The sequence below is a fragment of the Asparagus officinalis genome, unplaced genomic scaffold (genome assembly GCF_001876935.1).
Source record: "Asparagus officinalis unplaced genomic scaffold, Aspof.V1 AsparagusV1_Un1332, whole genome shotgun sequence".
NCBI classification, from domain to species: Eukaryota; Viridiplantae; Streptophyta; class Magnoliopsida; order Asparagales; family Asparagaceae; genus Asparagus; species Asparagus officinalis.
The window spans coordinates 3,519-15,698 of NW_017973591.1; the positions used below are offsets into that span (position 1 = coordinate 3,519).

At 49.1% G+C, this 12,180-nt stretch overlaps 1 long non-coding RNA gene across 1 annotated transcript; it reads left to right on the forward strand.

Annotated features, from left to right (window-relative positions):
* The first annotated feature begins 475 nt into the window (after positions 1–475).
* Positions 476–903, forward strand: LOC109828410. The gene is made up of 4 exons (XR_002243676.1): positions 476–514; positions 582–653; positions 726–797; positions 867–903. It is a non-coding gene; the product is annotated as an uncharacterized LOC109828410 (long non-coding RNA).
* Positions 904–12,180: the final 11,277 nt, after the last annotated feature.

Genomic DNA, 12,180 nt, shown 5'->3' on the forward strand with positions numbered 1-12,180 from the left:
TGACGGTCAGCGTCCCTATGGAGTGGACTTAGGGAGCACCGCTGATGGAGGGGGAGGTAACATTCAATTGCTCTTGCTTCAAGGTTGTTTACCTTTTGGGGATTTGTGACCATGTTTTGTGCTCCAGGTTTCTTCGAAGAGGGCGAACTTCCACCGGGTTCGGCGTCCCCTGGTGTTGACAATATGGATTGCTTTGTGCAACAAATGTGCGACGCTTTTCACGATGGGTCTTTGGGCATCGACCTTAACATCGATCTTGAGCAGATAAATAATGTTGAGCCCACAATCCCTTATTCAGGTATATCCGCATCCAATGTCATTTTCCTTATGTAAGGTGAAGGAAGATTTCTCGTTTGAGCTTTCCTCATCCTTCAACATTTGGGTTACCCTGCAGATGTTGCGATGGAGGGGCCAAGCTTCTCGAAGCCGGATGCCGGCTTATTAGCTGACATGCTGGCTGAGCAGACTTCCAGAGGGACCGAGAGACCATTCTTCGGGAACGATTCATCTACCGGTATATATCTGATTTTCTCCCTCTTGCCCGATATTTCATATGACTAATGAATGATTGATTATCGCAGCGTCTACCATTGGAGTTAGCCCGGTATCTATCCCTGGCATATCCAGTTTGCCTCAGAGCGACGGGCTTGCAGGTATGTATACGATTCAGGGATATTGTACTTTCCTATGTTTATCTGTCTTTTGACTAATGAGTGCAATCATAGGACCAGCCGCTAGGACTGATTCTCATATGACTCCTGACATCCCTCAAATGCCCGCGGATAATGGATCTACAGGTATGCAGATCCCAATTCTTCTTATTCGTCTAAATTTTCATTTTGACTAATAAGAGAGTGTCATCATAGGACCAGCAGCTTGGGCCGATACTCTTATGACTCTTGGCATTCCGGCTGCATCTGAGGACATGGGGATTGCAGGTATTCATACGACCTTCTTATCCCGATTCTCCTTATTTGTCCAAATTTCCATTTGGGTTAACATAGGAATGTCACTGTAGGACCAGGCGTTCAGCCTGATACTGCTACAGTCCCCGGGGTTGAAAGTCCTCATAGCAGTGGTGCCTCCCCGTCTCTGCCGAGCGGTGTGAGCACTCCGCCTGTAGGGGCTGACGTACCCTCTTCTGCTGCTGTCCCGGAACCTGTCGGCTCTCAACCCGATGGGACATCCGTTGGCGTCGGTATGTTCGGAACCTGCCTTTTGACTTTCCTTTCCATATTCGATAGTTCACTGAGCTTCCAAGTTGTTGCTTGTAGGATCTCGATCTTCTTTGCACGAGCGTGTCCGTAGCCTTTTGGCCGATACTGATCCTGACGGAGAGGCTTTCCGTACGGACCTCAGCTTCTTCACCGCCTGGTATAATGGCTTGATCGAGAAGCTTCTCCACCGAGGAGGCGGCTTCGATCAGTTCCGGCGTTCCTTCTCTCGCCACATGACGATGATGAGGGAAGAAGGATACCCGGAACTGGCTGATTCCTTCACTGCTGATTTCGCTGCCCTGGAGTCAGAGATACGAGAGTTGAAGGAACTGGAGGTTACCGGGACTTCTTCTTTCGTATCCTCTGAGTTAGAGCATAGGATGGAGCAGTGGCGTGAACTGAGATCTTCCGTCGGGCGTGAGCTTCAGTCACGCGAGAGCTCCCTTGCGCATCTAATGGCTAACATGGCGAGGATGGATAGGGAGAAAGCTGAGTTACTCCGTTCCTTGGACTCGAATCGCGAGGAAGCGACTAGGTTGAAGGAGGCCTTGAAGCGTGCCGAGGAATCCGCCGTTCTTATCGCAGATGACTTGATCGGACTAGAGCGTTCCCGTGACCAGGTACTCGAGGAGTTCGGATCCACTCAGGAGGGATTGATGAAGTTGAAGAGTGAAGCTGCGGAGATCTTGAGCTGTTCTGAGGAATCTGCCCGAGCAGATCTGCAGGCGGGACTTGAGCAGAGTTATGCAGATAGACTTTTTAGCTTAAAGTCTCATATTCTTAGCCGTCAGTTGCCTTCGGGCTAATGAGCTCTTTGTTGTATGCTTTTGACTTGACCTATTAATAGAAACTCCACATTTGCTTCTTTCTTGTGATTTGTCTGCATTTCTTCTGAATGACAGATTTTATGGGATTTTTGGCAAACCCCCAGCCATCAACGGGTTTGATATGCCTTTACCGATCACCGTTTGAATCGGGCTAGCATGTGGATTGTCTAGATCCGTCCCACATGTAACGTTGTGCTAAGAAAATTGCTTTTCTTAGATTTGATGCTATGACTTTGAATACATAGACTTCGTCTTTCTTACGGGAATAGACTACCCGGCAACGCGTGTTAGGCATTGACTTTGGGGTTTTTGGCAAACCCCCAGCCTTCAACGGGTTTGATATGCCTTTACCGATTACCGTTTGAATCGGGCTAGCATGCGGATTGTCGAAATCCGTTCCGCATGTAACGTTGTGCTAAAGGAATGAACTCCCTTAGACTTAATGCTACGACTTCGAATACGTAGACTTTGCCCTTGTCACGGGAATAGGCTACCCGGCAACACGTGTTAGGTGTTGACTTATCCCTACTTAGGATTCGGGATAAAATTCCCCATGCACCAAGTGCGCGGATTGGAAGTTGAAAGTTGTGTCAAAATAGGAGAGGAAGAATTTTATATTCTATCTCCCGCTGGAAAAGAAACTTGAGGTGGGATTCCCCACCCCCAGTATCTGGAAGGATGAACTGGGAATGGGATCTCCACTCCGAGCACCCGGAATGATGAACTGGGAGGGGGGTCGCCACTCCGAGCATCGGAAAGGTCCGAGGAGAGGAAGAATTTTATATTCTATCTCCCGGTGCTAAAGAGGAAGAATTTTATATTCTATCTTCAGCTGGAAAAGAAACTCGAGGTGGGATTCTCCACCCCCAGTATCTGGAAGGATGAACTGGGAATGGGATCTCCACTCCGAGCACCCGGAATGATGAACTGGGAGTGGGGTCGCCACTCCGAGCATCGGAAAGGTCCGAGGAGAGGAAGAATTTTATATTCTATCTCCCGGTGCTAAAGAGGAAGAATTTTATATTCTATCTTCAGCTGGAAAAGGAAACTTGAGGTGGGATTCCCCACCCCCAGTATCTGGAAGGATGAACTGGGAATGGGATCTCCACTCCGAGCACCCGGAATGATGAACTGGGAGTGGGGTCGCCACTCCGAGCATCGGAAAGGTCCGAGGAGAGGAAGAATTTTATATTCTATCTCCCGGTGCTAAAGAGGAAGAATTTTATATTCTATCTTCAGCTGGAAAAGAAACTCGAGGTGGGATTCTCCACCCCCAGTATCTGGAAGGATGAACTGGGAGTGGGATCTCCACTCCGAGCATCGGAAAGGTCCGAGGAGAGGAAGAATTTTATATTCTATCTCCCGGTGCTAAAGAGGAAGAATTTTATATTCTATCTTCAGCTGGAAAAGAAACTCGAGGTGGGATTCTCCACCCCCAGTATCTGGAAGGATGAACTGGGAATGGGATCTCCACTCCGAGCACCCGGAATGATGAACTGGGAGTGGGGTCGCCACTCCGAGCATCGGAAAGGTCCGAGGAGAGGAAGAATTTTATATTCTATCTCCCGGTGCTAAAGAGGAAGAATTTTATATTCTATCTTCAGCTGGAAAAGAAACTCGAGGTGGGATTCTCCACCCCCAGTATCTGGAAGGATGAACTGGGAATGGGATCTCCACTCCGAGCACCCGGAATGATGAACTGGGAGTGGGGTCGCCACTCCGAGCATCGGAAAGGTCCGAGGAGAGGAAGAATTTTATATTCTATCTCCCGGTGCTAAAGAGGAAGAATTTTATATTCTATCTTCAGCTGGAAAAGAAACTCGAGGTGGGATTCTCCACCCCCAGTATCTGGAAGGATGAACTGGGAATGGGATCTCCACTCCGAGCACCCGGAATGATGAACTGGGAGTGGGGTCGCCACTCCGAGCATCGGAAAGGTCCGAGGAGAGGAAGAATTTTATATTCTATCTCCCGGTGCTAAAGAGGAAGAATTTTATATTCTATCTTCAGCTGGAAAAGAAACTCGAGGTGGGATTCTCCACCCCCAGTATCTGGAAGGATGAACTGGGAATGGGATCTCCACTCCGAGCACCCGGAATGATGAACTGGGAGTGGGGTCGCCACTCCGAGCATCGGAAAGGTCCGAGGAGAGGAAGAATTTTATATTCTATCTCCCGGTGCTAAAGAGGAAGAATTTTATATTCTATCTTCAGCTGGAAAAGAAACTCGAGGTGGGATTCTCCACCCCCAGTATCTGGAAGGATGAACTGGGAATGGGATCTCCACTCCGAGCACCCGGAATGATGAACTGGGAGTGGGGTCGCCACTCCGAGCATCGGAAAGGTCCGAGGAGAGGAAGAATTTTATATTCTATCTCCCGGTGCTAAAGAGGAAGAATTTTATATTCTATCTTCAGCTGGAAAAGAAACTCGAGGTGGGATTCTCCACCCCCAGTATCTGGAAGGATGAACTGGGAATGGGATCTCCACTCCGAGCACCCGGAATGATGAACTGGGAGTGGGGTCGCCACTCCGAGCATCGGAAAGGTCCGAGGAGAGGAAGAATTTTATATTCTATCTCCCGGTGCTAAAGAGGAAGAATTTTATATTCTATCTTCAGCTGGAAAAGAAACTCGAGGTGGGATTCTCCACCCCCAGTATCTGGAAGGATGAACTGGGAATGGGATCTCCACTCCGAGCACCCGGAATGATGAACTGGGAGTGGGGTCGCCACTCCGAGCATCGGAAAGGTCCGAGGAGAGGAAGAATTTTATATTCTATCTCCCGGTGCTAAAGAGGAAGAATTTTATATTCTATCTTCAGCTGGAAAAGAAACTCGAGGTGGGATTCTCCACCCCCAGTATCTGGAAGGATGAACTGGGAATGGGATCTCCACTCCGAGCACCCGGAATGATGAACTGGGAGTGGGGTCGCCACTCCGAGCATCGGAAAGGTCCGAGGAGAGGAAGAATTTTATATTCTATCTCCCGGTGCTAAAGAGGAAGAATTTTATATTCTATCTTCAGCTGGAAAAGAAACTCGAGGTGGGATTCTCCACCCCCAGTATCTGGAAGGATGAACTGGGAATGGGATCTCCACTCCGAGCACCCGGAATGATGAACTGGGAGTGGGGTCGCCACTCCGAGCATCGGAAAGGTCCGAGGAGAGGAAGAATTTTATATTCTATCTCCCGGTGCTAAAGAGGAAGAATTTTATATTCTATCTTCAGCTGGAAAAGAAACTCGAGGTGGGATTCTCCACCCCCAGTATCTGGAAGGATGAACTGGGAATGGGATCTCCACTCCGAGCACCCGGAATGATGAACTGGGAGTGGGGTCGCCACTCCGAGCATCGGAAAGGTCCGAGGAGAGGAAGAATTTTATATTCTATCTCCCGGTGCTAAAGAGGAAGAATTTTATATTCTATCTTCAGCTGGAAAAGAAACTCGAGGTGGGATTCTCCACCCCCAGTATCTGGAAGGATGAACTGGGAATGGGATCTCCACTCCGAGCACCCGGAATGATGAACTGGGAGTGGGGTCGCCACTCCGAGCATCGGAAAGGTCCGAGGAGAGGAAGAATTTTATATTCTATCTCCCGGTGCTAAAGAGGAAGAATTTTATATTCTATCTTCAGCTGGAAAAGAAACTCGAGGTGGGATTCTCCACCCCCAGTATCTGGAAGGATGAACTGGGAATGGGATCTCCACTCCGAGCACCCGGAATGATGAACTGGGAGTGGGGTCGCCACTCCGAGCATCGGAAAGGTCCGAGGAGAGGAAGAATTTTATATTCTATCTCCCGGTGCTAAAGAGGAAGAATTTTATATTCTATCTTCAGCTGGAAAAGAAACTCGAGGTGGGATTCTCCACCCCCAGTATCTGGAAGGATGAACTGGGAATGGGATCTCCACTCCGAGCACCCGGAATGATGAACTGGGAGTGGGGTCGCCACTCCGAGCATCGGAAAGGTCCGAGGAGAGGAAGAATTTTATATTCTATCTCCCGGTGCTAAAGAGGAAGAATTTTATATTCTATCTTCAGCTGGAAAAGAAACTCGAGGTGGGATTCTCCACCCCCAGTATCTGGAAGGATGAACTGGGAATGGGATCTCCACTCCGAGCACCCGGAATGATGAACTGGGAGTGGGGTCGCCACTCCGAGCATCGGAAAGGTCCGAGGAGAGGAAGAATTTTATATTCTATCTCCCGGTGCTAAAGAGGAAGAATTTTATATTCTATCTTCAGCTGGAAAAGAAACTCGAGGTGGGATTCTCCACCCCCAGTATCTGGAAGGATGAACTGGGAATGGGATCTCCACTCCGAGCACCCGGAATGATGAACTGGGAGTGGGGTCGCCACTCCGAGCATCGGAAAGGTCCGAGGAGAGGAAGAATTTTATATTCTATCTCCCGGTGCTAAAGAGGAAGAATTTTATATTCTATCTTCAGCTGGAAAAGAAACTCGAGGTGGGATTCTCCACCCCCAGTATCTGGAAGGATGAACTGGGAATGGGATCTCCACTCCGAGCACCCGGAATGATGAACTGGGAGTGGGGTCGCCACTCCGAGCATCGGAAAGGTCCGAGGAGAGGAAGAATTTTATATTCTATCTCCCGGTGCTAAAGAGGAAGAATTTTATATTCTATCTTCAGCTGGAAAAGAAACTCGAGGTGGGATTCTCCACCCCCAGTATCTGGAAGGATGAACTGGGAATGGGATCTCCACTCCGAGCACCCGGAATGATGAACTGGGAGTGGGGTCGCCACTCCGAGCATCGGAAAGGTCCGAGGAGAGGAAGAATTTTATATTCTATCTCCCGGTGCTAAAGAGGAAGAATTTTATATTCTATCTTCAGCTGGAAAAGAAACTCGAGGTGGGATTCTCCACCCCCAGTATCTGGAAGGATGAACTGGGAATGGGATCTCCACTCCGAGCACCCGGAATGATGAACTGGGAGTGGGGTCGCCACTCCGAGCATCGGAAAGGTCCGAGGAGAGGAAGAATTTTATATTCTATCTCCCGGTGCTAAAGAGGAAGAATTTTATATTCTATCTTCAGCTGGAAAAGAAACTCGAGGTGGGATTCTCCACCCCCAGTATCTGGAAGGATGAACTGGGAATGGGATCTCCACTCCGAGCACCCGGAATGATGAACTGGGAGTGGGGTCGCCACTCCGAGCATCGGAAAGGTCCGAGGAGAGGAAGAATTTTATATTCTATCTCCCGGTGCTAAAGAGGAAGAATTTTATATTCTATCTTCAGCTGGAAAAGAAACTCGAGGTGGGATTCTCCACCCCCAGTATCTGGAAGGATGAACTGGGAATGGGATCTCCACTCCGAGCACCCGGAATGATGAACTGGGAGTGGGGTCGCCACTCCGAGCATCGGAAAGGTCCGAGGAGAGGAAGAATTTTATATTCTATCTCCCGGTGCTAAAGAGGAAGAATTTTATATTCTATCTTCAGCTGGAAAAGAAACTCGAGGTGGGATTCTCCACCCCCAGTATCTGGAAGGATGAACTGGGAATGGGATCTCCACTCCGAGCACCCGGAATGATGAACTGGGAGTGGGGTCGCCACTCCGAGCATCGGAAAGGTCCGAGGAGAGGAAGAATTTTATATTCTATCTCCCGGTGCTAAAGAGGAAGAATTTTATATTCTATCTTCAGCTGGAAAAGAAACTCGAGGTGGGATTCTCCACCCCCAGTATCTGGAAGGATGAACTGGGAATGGGATCTCCACTCCGAGCACCCGGAATGATGAACTGGGAGTGGGGTCGCCACTCCGAGCATCGGAAAGGTCCGAGGAGAGGAAGAATTTTATATTCTATCTCCCGGTGCTAAAGAGGAAGAATTTTATATTCTATCTTCAGCTGGAAAAGAAACTCGAGGTGGGATTCTCCACCCCCAGTATCTGGAAGGATGAACTGGGAATGGGATCTCCACTCCGAGCACCCGGAATGATGAACTGGGAGTGGGGTCGCCACTCCGAGCATCGGAAAGGTCCGAGGAGAGGAAGAATTTTATATTCTATCTCCCGGTGCTAAAGAGGAAGAATTTTATATTCTATCTTCAGCTGGAAAAGAAACTCGAGGTGGGATTCTCCACCCCCAGTATCTGGAAGGATGAACTGGGAATGGGATCTCCACTCCGAGCACCCGGAATGATGAACTGGGAGTGGGGTCGCCACTCCGAGCATCGGAAAGGTCCGAGGAGAGGAAGAATTTTATATTCTATCTCCCGGTGCTAAAGAGGAAGAATTTTATATTCTATCTTCAGCTGGAAAAGAAACTCGAGGTGGGATTCTCCACCCCCAGTATCTGGAAGGATGAACTGGGAATGGGATCTCCACTCCGAGCACCCGGAATGATGAACTGGGAGTGGGGTCGCCACTCCGAGCATCGGAAAGGTCCGAGGAGAGGAAGAATTTTATATTCTATCTCCCGGTGCTAAAGAGGAAGAATTTTATATTCTATCTTCAGCTGGAAAAGAAACTCGAGGTGGGATTCTCCACCCCCAGTATCTGGAAGGATGAACTGGGAATGGGATCTCCACTCCGAGCACCCGGAATGATGAACTGGGAGTGGGGTCGCCACTCCGAGCATCGGAAAGGTCCGAGGAGAGGAAGAATTTTATATTCTATCTCCCGGTGCTAAAGAGGAAGAATTTTATATTCTATCTTCAGCTGGAAAAGAAACTCGAGGTGGGATTCTCCACCCCCAGTATCTGGAAGGATGAACTGGGAATGGGATCTCCACTCCGAGCACCCGGAATGATGAACTGGGAGTGGGGTCGCCACTCCGAGCATCGGAAAGGTCCGAGGAGAGGAAGAATTTTATATTCTATCTCCCGGTGCTAAAGAGGAAGAATTTTATATTCTATCTTCAGCTGGAAAAGAAACTCGAGGTGGGATTCTCCACCCCCAGTATCTGGAAGGATGAACTGGGAATGGGATCTCCACTCCGAGCACCCGGAATGATGAACTGGGAGTGGGGTCGCCACTCCGAGCATCGGAAAGGTCCGAGGAGAGGAAGAATTTTATATTCTATCTCCCGGTGCTAAAGAGGAAGAATTTTATATTCTATCTTCAGCTGGAAAAGAAACTCGAGGTGGGATTCTCCACCCCCAGTATCTGGAAGGATGAACTGGGAATGGGATCTCCACTCCGAGCACCCGGAATGATGAACTGGGAGTGGGGTCGCCACTCCGAGCATCGGAAAGGTCCGAGGAGAGGAAGAATTTTATATTCTATCTCCCGGTGCTAAAGAGGAAGAATTTTATATTCTATCTTCAGCTGGAAAAGAAACTCGAGGTGGGATTCTCCACCCCCAGTATCTGGAAGGATGAACTGGGAATGGGATCTCCACTCCGAGCACCCGGAATGATGAACTGGGAGTGGGGTCGCCACTCCGAGCATCGGAAAGGTCCGAGGAGAGGAAGAATTTTATATTCTATCTCCCGGTGCTAAAGAGGAAGAATTTTATATTCTATCTTCAGCTGGAAAAGAAACTCGAGGTGGGATTCTCCACCCCCAGTATCTGGAAGGATGAACTGGGAATGGGATCTCCACTCCGAGCACCCGGAATGATGAACTGGGAGTGGGGTCGCCACTCCGAGCATCGGAAAGGTCCGAGGAGAGGAAGAATTTTATATTCTATCTCCCGGTGCTAAAGAGGAAGAATTTTATATTCTATCTTCAGCTGGAAAAGAAACTCGAGGTGGGATTCTCCACCCCCAGTATCTGGAAGGATGAACTGGGAATGGGATCTCCACTCCGAGCACCCGGAATGATGAACTGGGAGTGGGGTCGCCACTCCGAGCATCGGAAAGGTCCGAGGAGAGGAAGAATTTTATCTTCGCCAAGGCTCTCCAAAAATCCTCCTCTTAAAAGCAAGGCCCAAGGGGGCTATTTATAGGTAAATGAGAGAGTGTAGGGGGTCTAGGGGGGTCTAGGGGGTGCGGACACCCCCTGGTGTCTCGGCCCTGGGCGGGACACCCTAGGGTGTCTCTGTTTGATTTCGACTGGCCGGGACTCCGTTTAGGTGTATTTTGTTTGTTTCCCCGTAGATTCTTCGTCCGGACTTGGATTTGAGTGATTCCGGGTGCGTTGGATGCGTGACGAAGAGTTCGATCCGCTCTGGTGATTGGATTATCTGTAGAGTGGTCGAGACATGGAGGGCGTTGTCCTTTTTGTGAACAGTGTCGGGCTTCCCGATTGGTCCGGGTCTTCGTGATTCCGAAGTCCTATCTGCTCACGTAACTCGTCGATTCACTTCAATCGTTCATGTGGGTCGGATGGTGATGTTCATTGTCGCTCGTTAACACTGAACCGTTTGTGGAGACCTATAGGCAATTTTCGATGCCTACAGATACCCCCTCCAAAGTGTTCCGGACTCGTTTCTTTTATAGAAGAGGCCGGAATACTTTGGATGTGATTGGTCTAGCCTTCAGTTGGCATAAGGACCTGTGGTTAGCTTCAACTCTTGGCTCCTTCGATTTTCGGTCTATTCGATGCTTTGACGAATAACCGAAGTTCTTCCGGCACTGCGTTTATCGCTTGGCCGTCGTCGGAGTCTTGAATTTGCAGCTGATGAATTGAGTTTGGCTCGTGTCATTGGTGTTGACTTTGAACTACCTCCGTCACATCGTGTTGACTTAGGGTTTTGGATCACCGTGTGTTGACTTTTTGTCGCAACGCGTTGACCGGCGTTGACCTAGGGTTATGCGTTGACCGGCATTGACCCTTAGGGTTTTGAATCGTCATACGTTGACTTTTGTCGCAACGCGTTGACTGGCGTTGACCTAGGGTGCGCGTTGACTGGCGTTGACCTAAGGTTACGCGTTGACCGGCGTCCACCCTAGGGTTTTGAATCGTCAAGGGTTACGCGTTGACCGGCGTTGACCCTTAGGGTTTTGAATCGTCGGACGTTGATTGGTGTGGATTTTCATCCTCGAACGTTGACTTTTGTCGCAACGCATTGACCGGCGTTGACCTAGGGTTATGCGTTGACCGGCATTGACCCTTAGGGTTTTGAATCGTCATACGTTGACTTTTGTCGCAACGCGTTGACTGGCGTTGACCTAGGGTTACGCGTTGACCGGCGTTGACCCTTAGGGTTTTGAATCGTCGAACGTTGATTGGTGTGGATTTTCATCCTCGAACGTTGACTTCTGTCGCAACGCGTTGACTGGCGTTGACCTAGGGTTACGCGTTGACTGGCGTGGACCCTTAGGGTTTTGAATCATCAAACGTTGATTGGTGTGGATTTTCATCCTCGAACGTTGACTTTTGTCGCAACGCGTTGACTGGCGTTGACCCTTGGGTTTTTGAATCGTCGAACGTTGATTGGTGTGGATTTTCATCCTCGAACGTTGACTTCTGTCGCAACGCGTTGACTGGCGTTGACCTAGGGTTACGCGTTGACCGGCGTTGACCCTTAGGGTTTCAAATCTGTTGATTGGCGTTGATTTTCATCAAAACATCCAATAATCGACGAAAACGGGCGTATCCGGGTTTAAAACAGGCATATGGGGGCGAAACGGGACTCAAAACACCCGGGGGTGTCTCGCCCTTGGCCGAGACACCTTGGGGTGTCTCGACCAAGGCCGAGACACCTTGGGGTGTCTCGGCCAAGGCCGAGACACCCTAGGGTGTCTCGGTTCTAGGGCCGAGACACCCCCCCCTCTTGCTTTTTTTTCTTTTGTCTTTTTCCCTTTTTTGCTTGTTTCTCTTTTCCTTGTTTTGGTCTCCTTACTTCTTTTGTTTTCCCCCTTCTTTTCAAAATTCAAAAGAAAAACTCCCTCTTACTTAGCTCCCAAAACCGAACCCCCTCCCCTCTATTTTGGTTTTGAGATTCTTCTTCCCCAAACTTCTTTCCTCCATTGAAGAACCCATCAATCTTTAAGCAAGCTTGGATTTTAGCGGATACCCATTGGCCGAAAGCTTGCATTCCCCAAATAGGGTTCTCTCCTCCATCTTCATGCTCAAAGAAAATCTCCTTTGATTTGGTAAACTTCCTTTCACAATCCTTTTATTTTTTTTGTAAAGGTTGCATTTTTAGGCTTGTAGTAGACTAGGGGTTGTGTATGCACCATACATTGGGGTGTTTTGTGCAAAAAAGGTGACATGGCCGAATTTTGGG